Raw genomic sequence first — 14,644 nt, 5'->3', positions numbered from 1 at the left:
TTAAAAACTTATTTATGTATTTAATTTAAAATATTTTGGATGCCCTACTGGTGCAGAGACTGGGCTGGTTAATAGTAGAGAGAGCTAAAACAATGCCAGCCTGCTCTTCGGAGCTTTACTGCAGGAATAAATCAAATAAGCACCCAAATATATGTAAATTTATGACCATTGAATGTACACTTGTTGGGGAATGTGATCCGGTCAGCAAGTTCAGGGAAGATTTTCCTGAGAAAGTGACTTTGAGTTGACTTGTTGAAGACACCTTGCTATACAGAAATCATTTTTATTTACTTTCATTCCGAAGACCTGAAATTTGCACATACACTTTCAATTCAGCATTTACAACCATAGTGAAACTTTCTATTGATACTCCATTAAATGAGAGGACATGTAGAAAAAAGTATCTGAAAAGGGTTATAAATAATTATAATATCAAAGGGAAGTGTTAGGGTACTTTTAGGCTGTGTTCACAGACGGGAAAAGAGCAAGTGACTTCTGAAGTGTGTCTTTCTTGGTTACATATTCTCTGGTATTTTGTTTGTTTGTTTCTTCTTTCCATGAGGTTTACTTCATGATTTATTTTCTAACCATGGAGAAACAGATTGGAAATCTCCAGTGTGAAACCAGCCAGGTGCTGGAGGCAAGTGCTATACACTTGTGAGTCACATGTGCTCTTTTTTTCCGAGCTGCATAGCCAGTGACCACACCTGAGGGGCTTGAAATCCACGGTGGTGGAATGGCATGCCCTGCAGATGAACCTTGCCACCTCGCTGGTCATATCTGCACCCTCTTGATCATATCTGATACTGTACATTGGGTCTGGGCCTACTGATAGACTTGGGAAGGGTCCATAAATTCTCACAGCTTCCCTGTGAGGAAATGTAAACTAGAAAATATAAAGTCAAGTTTTGGGTTATTTTAAGTTTTATGAGCATATAAAACTTACAGTTAACAAAATTCCATTTCTCAGTGTATAAAAGTTTAGCTAATGATATTGTTTAACTTCCAAGGAAACAATAACAGCTCTTCCCCGTGGATTCAGTGATGATTCCCTTTTTAAAATAATTATTTTCTTCATGTCAATGTTTCCTAGTTCCCAGTGTAATTTCAGACTGCATAAATTTAAAGGTATATTGTTAGCCTACAGACTGCATTTATTGCTTTTAATGCACATAATATAATAATACTTGCTAAATGTTAAAATGTAAGTAATATAGAAAAGCATAAAAATAAAATTAACTGTGCCCATAATCTAACAGACCAGAGATAAAACCTGGCATTTATAATACCATACTTTTTCAGGATATATATTCACATATATATCTATATACATATGGATGTATTTTGACAAGTGATAGTATACAAATAGTTTTGTGACTTATTCATGAAGCAGTATCATATGGACACATTTCAATTAATATAAATCTTCATCATTCCTTTTAGGAGAAATATAGTTGATATTCATTGTATAAATATGATGTAATAAACACTTAAAATAAACATTTTAATTTTTCTCTATTTTAAGTAATGAATAATTTTGTAATACCACCTTGTACACTTGTTCACTTATTTCTTTAGGATAAGTACCTAGAAGTAGACTTGCTGGTATTGAGAATTTGTCTTGTCTTTGTTTTTTGAAGCTTTCATATGTATTGTTTTCAAACCTTGGCTCCAGAAAGTTTATACTAACATATAAAATACCATATACAACAGCCAGCTCATTGATCCCCTGTCAACATCAGATATTATCATTTTTACTTAATGTTTGTTAACCTGGTTGATTGTCAAAATAGTTTTAATGCTATACTTTAAAATCTTTCAAATTTCTTAATTTATAGATTTAACCTTGAAATTGTCCAGTAGAATATTAACACCTTGCCCAATTATAGTTATTCCCTCAGAGAAAGGAACAAGACCAATTTGGAATGTGAAAATTTGAAGTAAAGAAGTAAGACTACTTTCAGTTAAAAAGCAGGCAAGATGTATATTATAATTATACTATGTAGAATGAAAGCAGCAGAGAATATTCAGTTGGATATTGGGATATGTCACATTCTTTACATACAATCCTGAATGAGTATTCGCTTTAGAGGAAATATTTTGGATTAAAATTAAACTGTGGAACATCTCAGCTGTAGAATATTGCTAGCTAATTGAAGTTAAAATCAACAAAACAACCAAAAGTACTGTGCAAGCCAAGCAAAACATATCTGTAGCAAAATTTGACCAACAAACCGCCAATTTACAAACTGCCAAAGGTTCTGTGGCCCTCTTCCCTGAAAAGTAGTATGCAAACCAGTTCTTAACTGAAACTGTTTTCTCATTATTTTACCCTAAATTTTATAAAGCTTCAGATACACACACACACACACACACACATTTTTCCCCAAAAATATAACCATTATCCCCCACAATGCTGGAACTGAATAGTACCTACCTCCTATACACTGGGTTTACCCAATGTGGAGACTGATGCAGTTCAGAACCCTCTCTCAGGTGTCACTCGATGACATGACTTGCAATTTATATTTTTAAGTGTAAAAATAAAATATAGAAATTCTTTTATTGCTATTTTTTTTCCTAAATGAAATGTTGCATATTTTTCCCATACTGAATACAAATCAGTTCAGTTCAGTTGCTCAGTCGTGTCTGACTCTCTGCATGAATCGCAGCACACCAGGCCTCCCTGTCCATCACCAGCTCCTAGAGTTCACTCAGACTCACGTCCATCGAGTCAGTGATGCCATCCAGCCATCTCATCCTCTGTCGTCCCCTTCTCCTCCTGCCCCCAATCCCTCCCAGCATCAGAGTCTTTTCCAATGAGTTAACTCTTCTCACGAGGAGGCCAAAGTACTGGAGTTTCAGCTTCAGCATCATTCCCTCCAAAGAAATCCCAGGGCTGATCTCCTTCAGAATGGACTGGTTGGATCTCCTTGTAGTCCAAGGGACTCTCGAGAGTCTTCTCCAACACCACAGTTCAAAAGCATCAATTCTTCAGCGCTCAGCCTTCTTCACAGTCCAACTCTCACATCCATACATGACCACTGGAAAAACCATAGCCTTGACTAGACGGACCTAGTCGGCAAAGTAATGTCTCTGCTTTTGAATATGCTATCTAGGTTGGTCATAACTTTTCTTCCAAGGAGTAAGCGTCTTTTAATTTCATGGCTGCAGTCACCATCTGCAGTGATTTTGGAGCCCCCTAAAAATAGTCTGACACTGTTTCCACTGTTTCTATTTGCCATGAAGTGATGGGACCAGATGCCATGATCTTCATTTTCTGAATATTGAGCTTTAAGCCAACTTTTTTACTCTCCACTTTCACGTTCATCAAGAGGCTTTTTAGTTCCTCTTCACTTTCTGCCATAAGGGTGGTGTCATCTGCATATCTGAGGTTATTGCTATTTCTCCCGGCAATCTTGATTCCAGCTTGTGCTTCTTCCAAATATTACTATTCAAAACATCATTGTTATCTCAGTAAATTACTGACTTGCATTAATTGAGGTTTTCTTTTTATATTTACAAATACATATATTTAACAAAGAGCTCATATCCTTGGAATAAAAGCAACTTACAAATTAGTAAGGAAATGATGGGCAACCCAGTTAAAAATGTGCACAGATTAAACATGCATTTGACAAAAGAGGATATCCAAATGGCCAGTTAACAATAGATAAACTGTAGAATTTAATTGACTTTTAATAGTAAATACATATATAGGTAGGTATAGTATTGTAAAGAATATGAATGGGAAAAAATCAGAATTCAAAATAACATTTCTAAAAGTTACTTTTGCAATGAGACTATTCTATTACTGTGCATATCAAAATATATATGTAAATTATATATATATATATATATTCTTATTTGGAACCATAATAAATTCACATGGAATCCAAACATTTGGGTGAAAACTGAATTTTTATAAGATTTAGTATGTAAAGATACATAGTGTTTTAATTTAGGCTTAGAAATAGCAAACTGTTATTTCAGGGATAGATATTTGGTCTTTGACATTTGTTGCTTTAAGATTAACTCACTGTGCTCCGTGGTTTCTCTAAAATTTTAGACAGTTCATCTGGAATTTGAGAATTAGGAGTGAAAAATGGAAGTAGGAGTTCTGAACTAAAAGTATAATCTCTTAGTTTTTATTGTTTAAATAATCCATTTTTAATTATTAGCTTTTCAACTCCTCATTTATATTTAGTGCTAGTGTTACTTGCTCAGTCGTGTCAGACTCTTTGCGATCACATGGAATATCGTCCACCTGGCTGCTCAGTCCTTGAGATTCTCTAGGCAAGAATACTGGAGTGGGTTGTCATTCCCTTTTCCAGGGTTCTTCCTGACCCAGGGATTGAACCCAGGTTTCCTGCACTTCAGGCAGATTTTTTTACTCTCTGATCTACCAGGGTTTATATAGTGTGCATGAAAAAAAATCTTGTTTTATCAGGAATACATCTAGACCTAAACTGGAGTTGAAGCTATATTCTGAATTTGTGATTGCATCTTAGAAGGGATAGCCAAAGTACAAGGTGGAAGAAATAGAATGTTGTTAAAAATATGTGGCTTTCAATTTCCATTACCTCTTGGGGAAATTTCCTTAATAAATACATCTTCCTCATCTAAGAGATAATATAATAAAATAAATAATCTTAGCAATATTAGTGAGTTTTAGTATCTGGGAGATCTTTTGTGCATGAGAGAACTTTAAAAATTATGTTTTATTATTATTCAATTAATTGATTTTAAATGAATTAGTTTTAATGATAGAAAACTTTCTACTTGATTCTTTAAGTTTGATTTACAGATTTTATTTCATTCATAAATGTTTTAATATGTGTATATAAATAACATTTACTTTAAGTTGATCTTTAATTCAAATTTAAATAACTGGTAAGTTGAGAAAGTAAATTCCTATAATCATTTAAACCAGGTTCATATTAATTCTTTAGAATATCTTAGATATTTCCAGTTTTATTTATTAAATGTGTCTGATTTATTATTATTTATGGCAGTTTTAAAATGTTTAGAAAGATTTATGGGCTTCCCAAGTAGCTCAGTTGGTGAAGAATCTGCCCGCAATGCAGGAGACCCCAGTTCGATTCCAGGGTCGGGAAGATCCACTGGAGAAAGGGATAGGCTACTCACTCCTATCCTAGAAAGATTTATAGGTCTGTCTTATTAGGTTTTGGAAGTGTTTGAGAAATCATATATATTAATTTAGCAGTACTAATTTGAAATACTTCACAGAATTGTGACATCAAGATGTTATGTTTAAGACAACTCAGGCTGTACAATTAGCCTAAGTTGGATATAAAACCTCTTAACTTTTCTTGTCTTTAGTTTCCTCATCCAAAAATTGGAACCATTAAGATCTGCCTCATAAGATCTTGGGAAGGTATGAATAGGATGTAAGGACTAGCAAACACTCAACCCATTAGTGTTCAGGTACTCTCTCACTTATCCCCTGCAACATAGTAAAAATATACATTCTTAGTACATTACCTCTTAAATGTTTAGAGTTAGAATTTGCAATGTATTATTTCATTATTCCAATTTTTTGGTACAAATAAAGCCCCCAAATAACTTGTTGATGATCATACAGCTAGTTAGAAGGACTAGAACAGTCTATTCTTTTGATTCCTAGTTAAAAGTACTTAACTTCAAACCATTTTTCAGTTATAGAACTATTACCACAGAGGTAGAAAGGACTTTTAAGTCATCTGGTCTAAATTCACACTGCAGGACACTTTCTTACTATCCACCCACCATCTTGGATGTATATAGCAATACAGATCTCCTCTTTTTTTTTTGTCTTCTAGCTACTATACACTTTCTTCCAGTAAAATGTTCCCGATGATTTCTTCCTTTCTCTTTTAAATCCACTCAAAGAAGAGTTTCGCTTTCACCACTGCACTGAGCGTTCTTTTGTCGTGGTCACCAGTGATCTCCATTTTGCCAAAACTGGAGACCAGCGTCAGTTCTGTTCAACATAATTTATCCCATTCTCATCCTTGACTCATTCTCATCCTTATTTTGGCTTCCAGAAACCCTGGTTATCCTCCTTCCTCACTCATTTCTCCTTTTCAGCCTCCTTTGTTGAATCTTCTTTTCTCCTTACCCACCCTACCTTAGAGATCCCCAGTGCTTAGTTCTTGGACTTCTTTTTCATTTTAGAATTACTCCCTTGGTAATCTCATTCGGTCATATGACTTTAAATATCATTAATATTCTGAAAAATCCACAATGTATATTTGTGTCCTGGACCTCTGTGTCGCCCTCCAGGCTGTTATACTCAGCTGTCTACTAGGCATTTCTACTTGGATGTCTCTTTTAGTAGATAAATCGAGCTTGCCTTATCTAGTTCTGAGCTCCTGTTTGCCTTTCCTTCTACACCTGATCCAAAAAAAATTGTTTTACCTATAGTCTTTCTCATCTAACCTTTTTGTAACCTTAGCAATCCAGTTGTTCAAGCCATAGCCTTGAAGTTATGCTTGACTCTTGTCTCTCTCTCTCATGTCTCACATATACAATCTCAGCAAATAATTATCATTACCTCAAAATACTTTATCACTTCTCACCACCTGCACAGCTGCCACATGGGCCAGCCTCTCCTGGGCATTCTTTAATTTTAAGTGTACTTCTTATAGTACAATACTCAAAAATGGCCTGAGTGAACATGTTACAGTTATATCCCTTTCCATCATAATAATTTATTCTAGGTTTGCAAAGACCATTTTAGTACTTCTGTTACAGGATTGACTGTAATATAATCAAAATTCCCTGATGTTTGACCCAAACTCACTGATGTTGATAGTAACTGCTAATAGATTGGTGCCCTGATACAAACTAATTACAGTGACTATCATTTGTTGCATATTTACCTACACAACTTTATCCCCATAGTCTCTTACAGATAGATACTATAATCCAAATTGGCAGATGAGGAAATAGAGATTCAGAAAAGCTAAGCGATTTGCCCAAAATCACAGAGCTAAACATTAGTAGAACTGGCAATAGAATTGAGATCTGTGTGACTTCCACGCTCATTCTTGGACCACTACATATGAAGGCCTGGAGGTGAAACAGAACATGATGCACCCAAGGATTTGAAAGAAGCTGTATAGTGGGAGACTGTAAGGGATAGGATGCTGGCAAGAATTAGACTAGAAAGGATTGTGCCAGATTTTGAGGGAGAATATAGACCATATTGAGAAGTTTACACTTTACTATCAAACGTTGGGAAAGGAAAGCTGGTAAAATATTTTAAGCAGATTTACTTTTCTCAATAATTACTCTAACTTTAGTATGAGAGTGAATTGAAAGAATTTTTGATGGTCTAACCTGGAATGTGAGTGAAAGTCTCTCAGTTATGTCCAAATCTTTGTGACCCCATGGACTATAAGTCCATGGAATTTTCCAAGCCAGAATACTGGAGTGAGTAGCCATTCCCTTCTCCAGGGGATCTTCCCAACCCAGGGATTGAACCCAGGTTTCCCACACTGCAGGCAGGTTCTTTTCCAGCTGAGCCACCAGGGAAGCCCAAGCATACTGGAGTGGGTAGTATTGGTAGTGAAAATGAATTACCCAAAGAGTAGTGTCTGTGAATCGCTGCTACAGTCAAGTAACTAAAAAGCAATGTATGAAATTGCACTGATTTTGGAGACCTTTGCTGAAAAGTGACCTTAATGCCCAACATAAACATTTTTTTTTTAATCTCTGCCTCTAATTTATTACTTGTTTGAAGCAAACAGTTTTATTACTATTAGTTGTGGAGCTTCCCTGGCATTTCAGTGGTAGAGACTCCACCTGCCAAAGAGGAGATACAGGTTTGATCCCTGGGTTAGGAAGATCCTCTGGAGAAGGAAATGGCAACCCACTGCAGTGTTCTTGCCTGGGAAATCCCATGGACAGAGAAGCCTGGTGGGCTACAGTCCATGGGGTCCTGAAAGAGTTGGACATGACTTAGCAACTATACAACAACAAAAATTTGAGGATGAGATTTTTCTCTATTCCTTGAGGGATCTCAGACTTCTCTCCTCAAATCTGTCTTAGCCCCAGCTCCTGGTTACCCATAGCAATTCAGGCAGGTCTTCAATTCAGGCAGGCATTTAAAAAAAGAAAGAAAGAAACACTAGATTTCCAAAGGAGCTTGTCAGACTTACCCGTGTCTTGCACTTTCAGTGAAAGCATATGGTGTTGCTTTCAATTTCTATAGGTACATGGCGGGAAGCAAAATCTTCACACACCGCCCAACATCAATTAAAATTTTGACTGAGTGAAAGAGCATTTATAGAAGCTTGCTTGAATGTTAAGAAATTTGTGTACATGCATGCTCAGTCACTCCAGTCGTGTCCAACTCTTTGTGACCCCATGGCCTGTAGCCTGTCAGGCTCCTCTATCCATGGGATTCTCCAGGCAAGAATACTGGAGGGGGTTGCCATGCTCTCCTCCAGGAATCAAACCCTAGTCTCCTGCTTCTCCTGCATTGCAGGCGGATTCTTTACCCACTAACCCAGCTGGGAAGCCCGTTGAGGAGTCTGTTCATTCCTAAATATTCTATACTCCTGGTGAAACCTGGTTAGCAGAAATTACTTGGCTCATTGTGTCGACCTCTTTTTTGGTTAGATCCTTTGGTTGCGTGGACTAGACTTTGTTCCAAGTTACCTCCAGAAACAGGAACTTTATTGTAAAGATATATGTTTTTTATAGTCTGGAATATTAAAAGTCAAGAAGTAAGTCAGCTCCAGGGGCTGCTCTGTCTATTCTCTTTCCTAAACCACTTGGTCTGCTCATCTCTAGACATCCTCGTTTCTCCTTCAACACATAAGCTTCCTGTACTTGGTCACAGCTTTGGTTCAGTTGAATTTTAGACTTGCCCCTGTCCCATCTTGGCTCCCCTGTCCTCTCACTACATCATGACACATTTCGGCTGCAGTTCCTCCTGCCAGTTATACAGTGCATTCTACGTTTCCTGTTTCCAGTTCTCTACAGGAATCTGATTCCCTGCGCTCATACTCATGAGCCAGGCCAAACCACAGAGTATTGGCAAACGCATGGATTAGCTGCCATTGATTCTGCCTGGAGGAGGCACCTCCTGGCCCTTGTAAATCAGCCCCTTGCACAGAAACTCTGGATGAGTCCCTTTCTCTCAGAAGGCAAGAGTGGCTCTGTCCTCCTAGCTCTCTGTAGGATTCATTTTTCTAAGTTGTGCTTTGGGAAATGCTAAAAGCCTTAAAATTCAGTGTGTTGATATTGTTCAAACATTATTTTTATACTAAACAGTGCCCTTTTTTGTGAAAACCCTTGACTTAAATTTATTTTGAGCTTTAGGATTAGAAATAATTGTGCAGTTATTCCTGAACTGGTTTTTGTCTTATTAACTTTATGGTGAATTTATTACCTCTTTTGTTTTCCGTTGGTTTTGGGGAGTTCATGAATTTGTGGCCCAAACAATGAAAGCTTAAATGACTCTGCTGTGCTTTTTCATTTTTATTATTAATCCTACATCTAGATTAATTTTCTATTTTTGACCTTGTTTTTCATACATTTCCAATTCAAATACCTTATATATTCCCATAAGTCTCTTTATATCTTTCAGAAGCAAAAATTATAAACATAAATTATATAAATGTTAACACTCAGACACATGTTAAAGTTCCTAGCTAGTTTTGAGTTAAATGTGACTTAATTTTAAAGAAATGGACAAATAATTTAAAAATATTAACATCTTACCTTTCCCTACATTTATTTATGTAATTATTAAATTATCCAGCCACATTTTTAAAATGTAAAAATCCCTTTGGAATAAAAATATCTTTCAGATAAAATTAGGGATAGAAGAGATTTTATTACACACTCGTCTTTTTTTGGCATTCGTCATTATTTGTTACATAGTCTTGTTACGGGGAACATAGATGTGTAATAAAATCAATGTCCACTTTAATTTTTTTTCGCATAAACCCTGTTTCAGAACAACAGCCTCTATGCCTCCAACAATAACATACTCTCCATATAACTTCTTTTCTCCCAGATTTTACTTCCTGGCTACTCCTTTTTCAAAACGAAAAAAGAAAACTGACATCAAATTTATATAAAAGAAGCCCATGAGGTGGAAAGTTGGGGAAGGCTGCAGGAGTTTCGAGCAGACAAATGTCGCGTACATTTTGCTGCTCCATCGTTTGATATACTCATTTGCTGATGTGAAATGACGAGGGCTTACAAAACAGGGTTTTGTTTTTTAGCTGCCTGTAGACCTAGTGGGGCCTAACAGAACCCAGTCAGCAGGTCATTAACTCTGGAGAAAACAGCTTGCATTAATATGCTCTAATCCGGTATAATTAGTCAAATTACTGCACGCCGACCAGCTTGTCATGTGTTGTCAGACTTGGCACACACACTGGATTGCCTGGGTCCCTCTGGAATGCCACCCTCAACCAGGGAAAACTGCTCATTTGTAGTGGTCTTGAACTCTGGATAGAAAACACCATTTGTGGAGGAACTTTTACAAATTCTTTTGGTTAAAATATTTTTTTTCATCAAAAATAGTTGAGTACTAGGGATTGAAATGGAATCTTTTCATTTCTACTATTTTCCATAACATATCTATATAATATTCCAAGTGAAATGAACACAAATATGAAAAAAAGATTGAAAATCAATAACTTCCCATTGACCAGCTATCTTTCCGGTACATGGGAGTGTGAGTCCGCATGTGTTTGTGTATGTGTAAGTCTTTTTCTAGTAGGGTAAGAGGTTATTAAACTCTAAAAGGACCATATTAGCATAAATTTACAAGAGCTCTTGTTCTGGAGGCAGGATAAAAACCCATGTTACCTTTGCATTAACGCTGAATTGCTTGTTGTGCTTTTGGCAATGACAGATAAGTCAGTGTAATTCCCCATCGCAACGGAAATGATGCTCCAGATTCCAAACGCATCCTGAAGATGTCACTGACAATAATCTTCAAAGAACGGCCAGTGAAAGTGGGCTGTATGTTTGTAGGATGATATACTGCAAATGACAGGAAGAATTATGTGAGTGAAGACGAATCTGTAACATATTATTAAGCAATTTCACGAGAATAACAGGGATAAAAGGATAATGGATGAGGGTGTCATTATTACCTTCATGTAGAGGGAAAGCAAAAGCAAAGGTAGAGAGACAAGATTAATTGAGGAAGGGTGAAGCATTCATTGCTCATCAGCTCCTTTGTACTCTTTGCTTCCGAAATTCCAGACTGAGGAGGAAAAAAGGTGCTCAGAGCTGCGTTTTAATGCAGCTGGCAAGGAATGGAAAACTGACAAGGCACTTTTTTAGTCACCTCCCTTATCAAAAACCACATAATCACTATTGTCTTTTGGACATTCTGAAGACACAACAAAAAGCAACCAGGATATTTATGGTTTTATTTTGTAGCAACTTTTGTTATTGGCCATACCTTTAAAAAACAAATTTATAAAATTTTGAAATGCATTTTTCCATTCATTGCCCCCAAAATTGCTCCTTTAAATTTAGAGATTCAGTCAGTGATGGAACACTTCAAAACCCATTAGATTATTGTCTTAATCGTCCTGAGAACATTAGGTTAAGGAAACAGTATATTTTATAATCAATTTTGACTGTTACTTTCATTTTCTAAGCACATTTCCCATTCACATAATACATGTCTTTCTTAAATAATAGTAAATACATTCCTTTTATCAAATGACGGTATGAGTAATCGAAACTTTAAAACACTTCAGTCTTTGTTTTCCTCTTTTACCTGTTTCTTATAACTTTGCATTTGGTCAATTATTCCAAAGGATACATTATATCACGCACAGTAAGATGCAATTATAATGTAAAAACCACTATCCTGTTTGCAAAATAGTAACACAGGTGTTTTGCTGGAATCTAAGAAATCTTTTGGGGCATTGAATTCCCTTCTGATTGTAATTTACTCCTGCCATGGAGTTAATCTTAAATGCTCCAGAAATGTTAAAAATAATCCCTTGGACTCCAAGGAGATCCAACCAGTCCATTCTGAAGGAGATCAGCCCTGGGATTTCTTTGGAAGGAATGATGCTAAAGCTGAAACTCCAGTACTTTGGCCACCTCATGTGAAGAGTTGACTCATTGGAAAAGACTCTGATGCTGGGAGGGATTGGGGGCAGGAGGAGAAGGGGACGACAGAGGATGAGATGGCTGGATGGCATCACTGACTCAATGGACGCGAGTCTGAGTGAACTCCGGGAGATGGTGATGGACAGGGAGGCCTGGTGTGCTGCGATTCATGGGGTCGCAAAGAGTCGGACACGACTGAGCGACTGAACTGAACTGAGCCTACAGGAAAGTCAGATGACCAAATTACAAGCTTAAATATATACTCAATGGAGATACTCAAAAGTTGGAGATCAATTTATGAACCTGAACCTAAAACCTAAATTTCATTCTTGTCTACATAGTGGGTTTATATATTCAGGAAAAGTAACAAATGGTTGGGATTCAGATGTCAGAGAGAAGTGAGAATCATTCAAGGTTAATATCCAGCTAGCAACTGACAATTTAACGTGTGCACGCACATGCAGACATGGATAGCCGTACTGCTATCAAATGCTAGATGTGTATACCTTCCAGTAATTCTTTTTTATTGTGTAATAGTTTGTAAACTGTTTTCTTATACATCTTATATTTGATCCCCAAAGTAGTCATTTTTGTTCAGCGGAACTAGAATTCTATTTCAGTTCTATAAATGGGAAAACTGAGTACTGAGTAGAAGCTTAAGTGAGTTTATCAAAGAATTCCGTGGTAAATGATGTTTCTGGGAATAAAACCAACATCTTTAGACACCTGGTTCAGTGTTTTTTGCTTTTTGATTTTTACTTTTTTAATGTTTATTTTTATTTACTTATTTGGCTGTCAGGTCTTGGTTGCAGCACGCAGGATCTTTTTAGTTGCAGCATGAAAACTCTTTAGTTGTGGAGTCTAGTTCCCTGACGAGGGATTGAACCTGGGCCCTCTGCTTTGGTAGCACAAAATCTTAGCCAGTGGACCACTGGGAAGTCCTGATTTGATTTTTAAATGTATTATTCATGCCACACCCTGATTCTTGCTGTTTTACTGCTTTTCACATCTGTCTTTCTGATTATCTTAAATGTCCCTTCAATGAAGGATTATCCTTTGCCTGATATTCTCCATGGAGCAAGTGAAAAGGAACTAACATTCATTAGTTTCAAGCACATAATATGACCAGACACTGTACTAGGCACTTTACATACGATATCCAAATTTAATATTCACAACAACTAAGGAAGTTAGACATCATTATCACCACTTTGCAGAATAAAAACCTTGACATTAAAGATGTCACAACTTTGAAACGTCAGAGATTCATACCCAGTTTTCCTGGCTCCGAAGCTCATATTTGTTCAAACACTACATAGCCCTTTTCCTTTGTCTTTACTGTATCTTATATGGGCTTCCCAGGTGGCGCTAGTGGTAAAGAACGTGCCTGCCAACACAGGAGTTGTGACAGACCCAGGTTTGATCCCTGGGTCGGGAAGTTCCCTTGGAGGAGAGCATGGCAACCCACTCCAGTATTCTTGCCTGGAGAATCCCATGGACAGAGGTACCTGGTAGGCTACAGTCCGTGGGGTCACAGAGAGTCTGACACAACTGAAGCAACACGTATCTTATATATATATTCAGTCAAAATCCTGTTGCCTTTTTACGCCTATCCTGTATTTTAGATCCATCAGGGTCTAAATTCAGTGGCTTTTTTTGTCTTAGTAGTCTCCAATTTCTATACAGCATTTCACACTGAGCTTCCCAAATCCTCAAGCACTTTTTTACTAACTCACTGGCCCTTAAGTCTTTTTCACTGGCTGCTCTTCTTTCTGCTCTGACCCTAATATAGACTGTCTCATCCCCAAAGGTGCATCCTCTCAGTCCCCTTCGTTCTTTAGCCTAGAGACCTAATCCCTTTCCGTGCTTTAAGCTCTTTTTGTGTAGATAATGCCAAACATCTCCTCGTCTTGTCTTCTTGCTGTTACTCCATAGTCTTAGCTGCCTGCTCTCCTAGGGAGTCCTCTCAGGATGCCTTGCTTACCCCAAACCAAATGCATCATTTTCTTTTTCTTCCTAAATTTTCTTTTCACTTCCTGATCTTAAAAGAAACCGTTCTTCTAATCACCAAGACCTTGTTGCCAATTTTAATTAGTTTGATGTTTTCCAACCTAACATTAGAAGCCTCTCCTACCTTTATAAGCTGCTGAATTCCATCCTCCATCCCTTTTCCACATTTTAAAGACTAGGCATCCTTCAAAGCCCATATCAAATATCATCTTTAATAAGAAGTTTTCCCCAAAACCGTTAAATTTATCTGTTTCTCTCTGAAATCTCCATACACTTAATTTGTACCCAAGTTTTCCTGGCTCCAGAACAGATGAAATCTAGCAAGAATCCAAATAAATATTTGTTGAATTTGAATAAAATAAAATTCTCAAACCATCACAATCAAGTACTTTTATTTATTTATTTAGGCCACGCGGCACAGCTTGAGGGACTTTAGTTCCCTGACCAGGAATTGGACCCGGGCCACAGCAGTGAAAGTACTGAGTCCTACCCACTGGACCACCAGAGAATTCCTTGAGTACTTTTATGC

At 37.1% G+C, this 14,644-nt stretch overlaps 1 protein-coding gene and 1 non-coding gene across 5 annotated transcripts in view; one reads left to right on the top strand and one right to left on the bottom strand.

The window, feature by feature from the left end:
* Window positions 1-14,644, top strand: part of NBEA (neurobeachin) — a 664,301-nt gene that overhangs the window by 483,468 nt on the left and 166,189 nt on the right. The window lies entirely within an intron of this gene.
* Window positions 14,552-14,623, bottom strand: TRNAE-UUC (transfer RNA glutamic acid (anticodon UUC)). The gene has a single exon. It is a non-coding gene; the product is annotated as a tRNA-Glu (tRNA).

This window comes from Capricornis sumatraensis, chromosome 12, assembly GCF_032405125.1.
Source record: "Capricornis sumatraensis isolate serow.1 chromosome 12, serow.2, whole genome shotgun sequence".
NCBI lineage: Eukaryota > Metazoa > Chordata > Mammalia > Artiodactyla > Bovidae > Capricornis > Capricornis sumatraensis.
The sequence above is the reverse complement of the archived record's forward strand: the minus strand, read 5'-3'. Positions and strand labels throughout refer to the sequence as shown.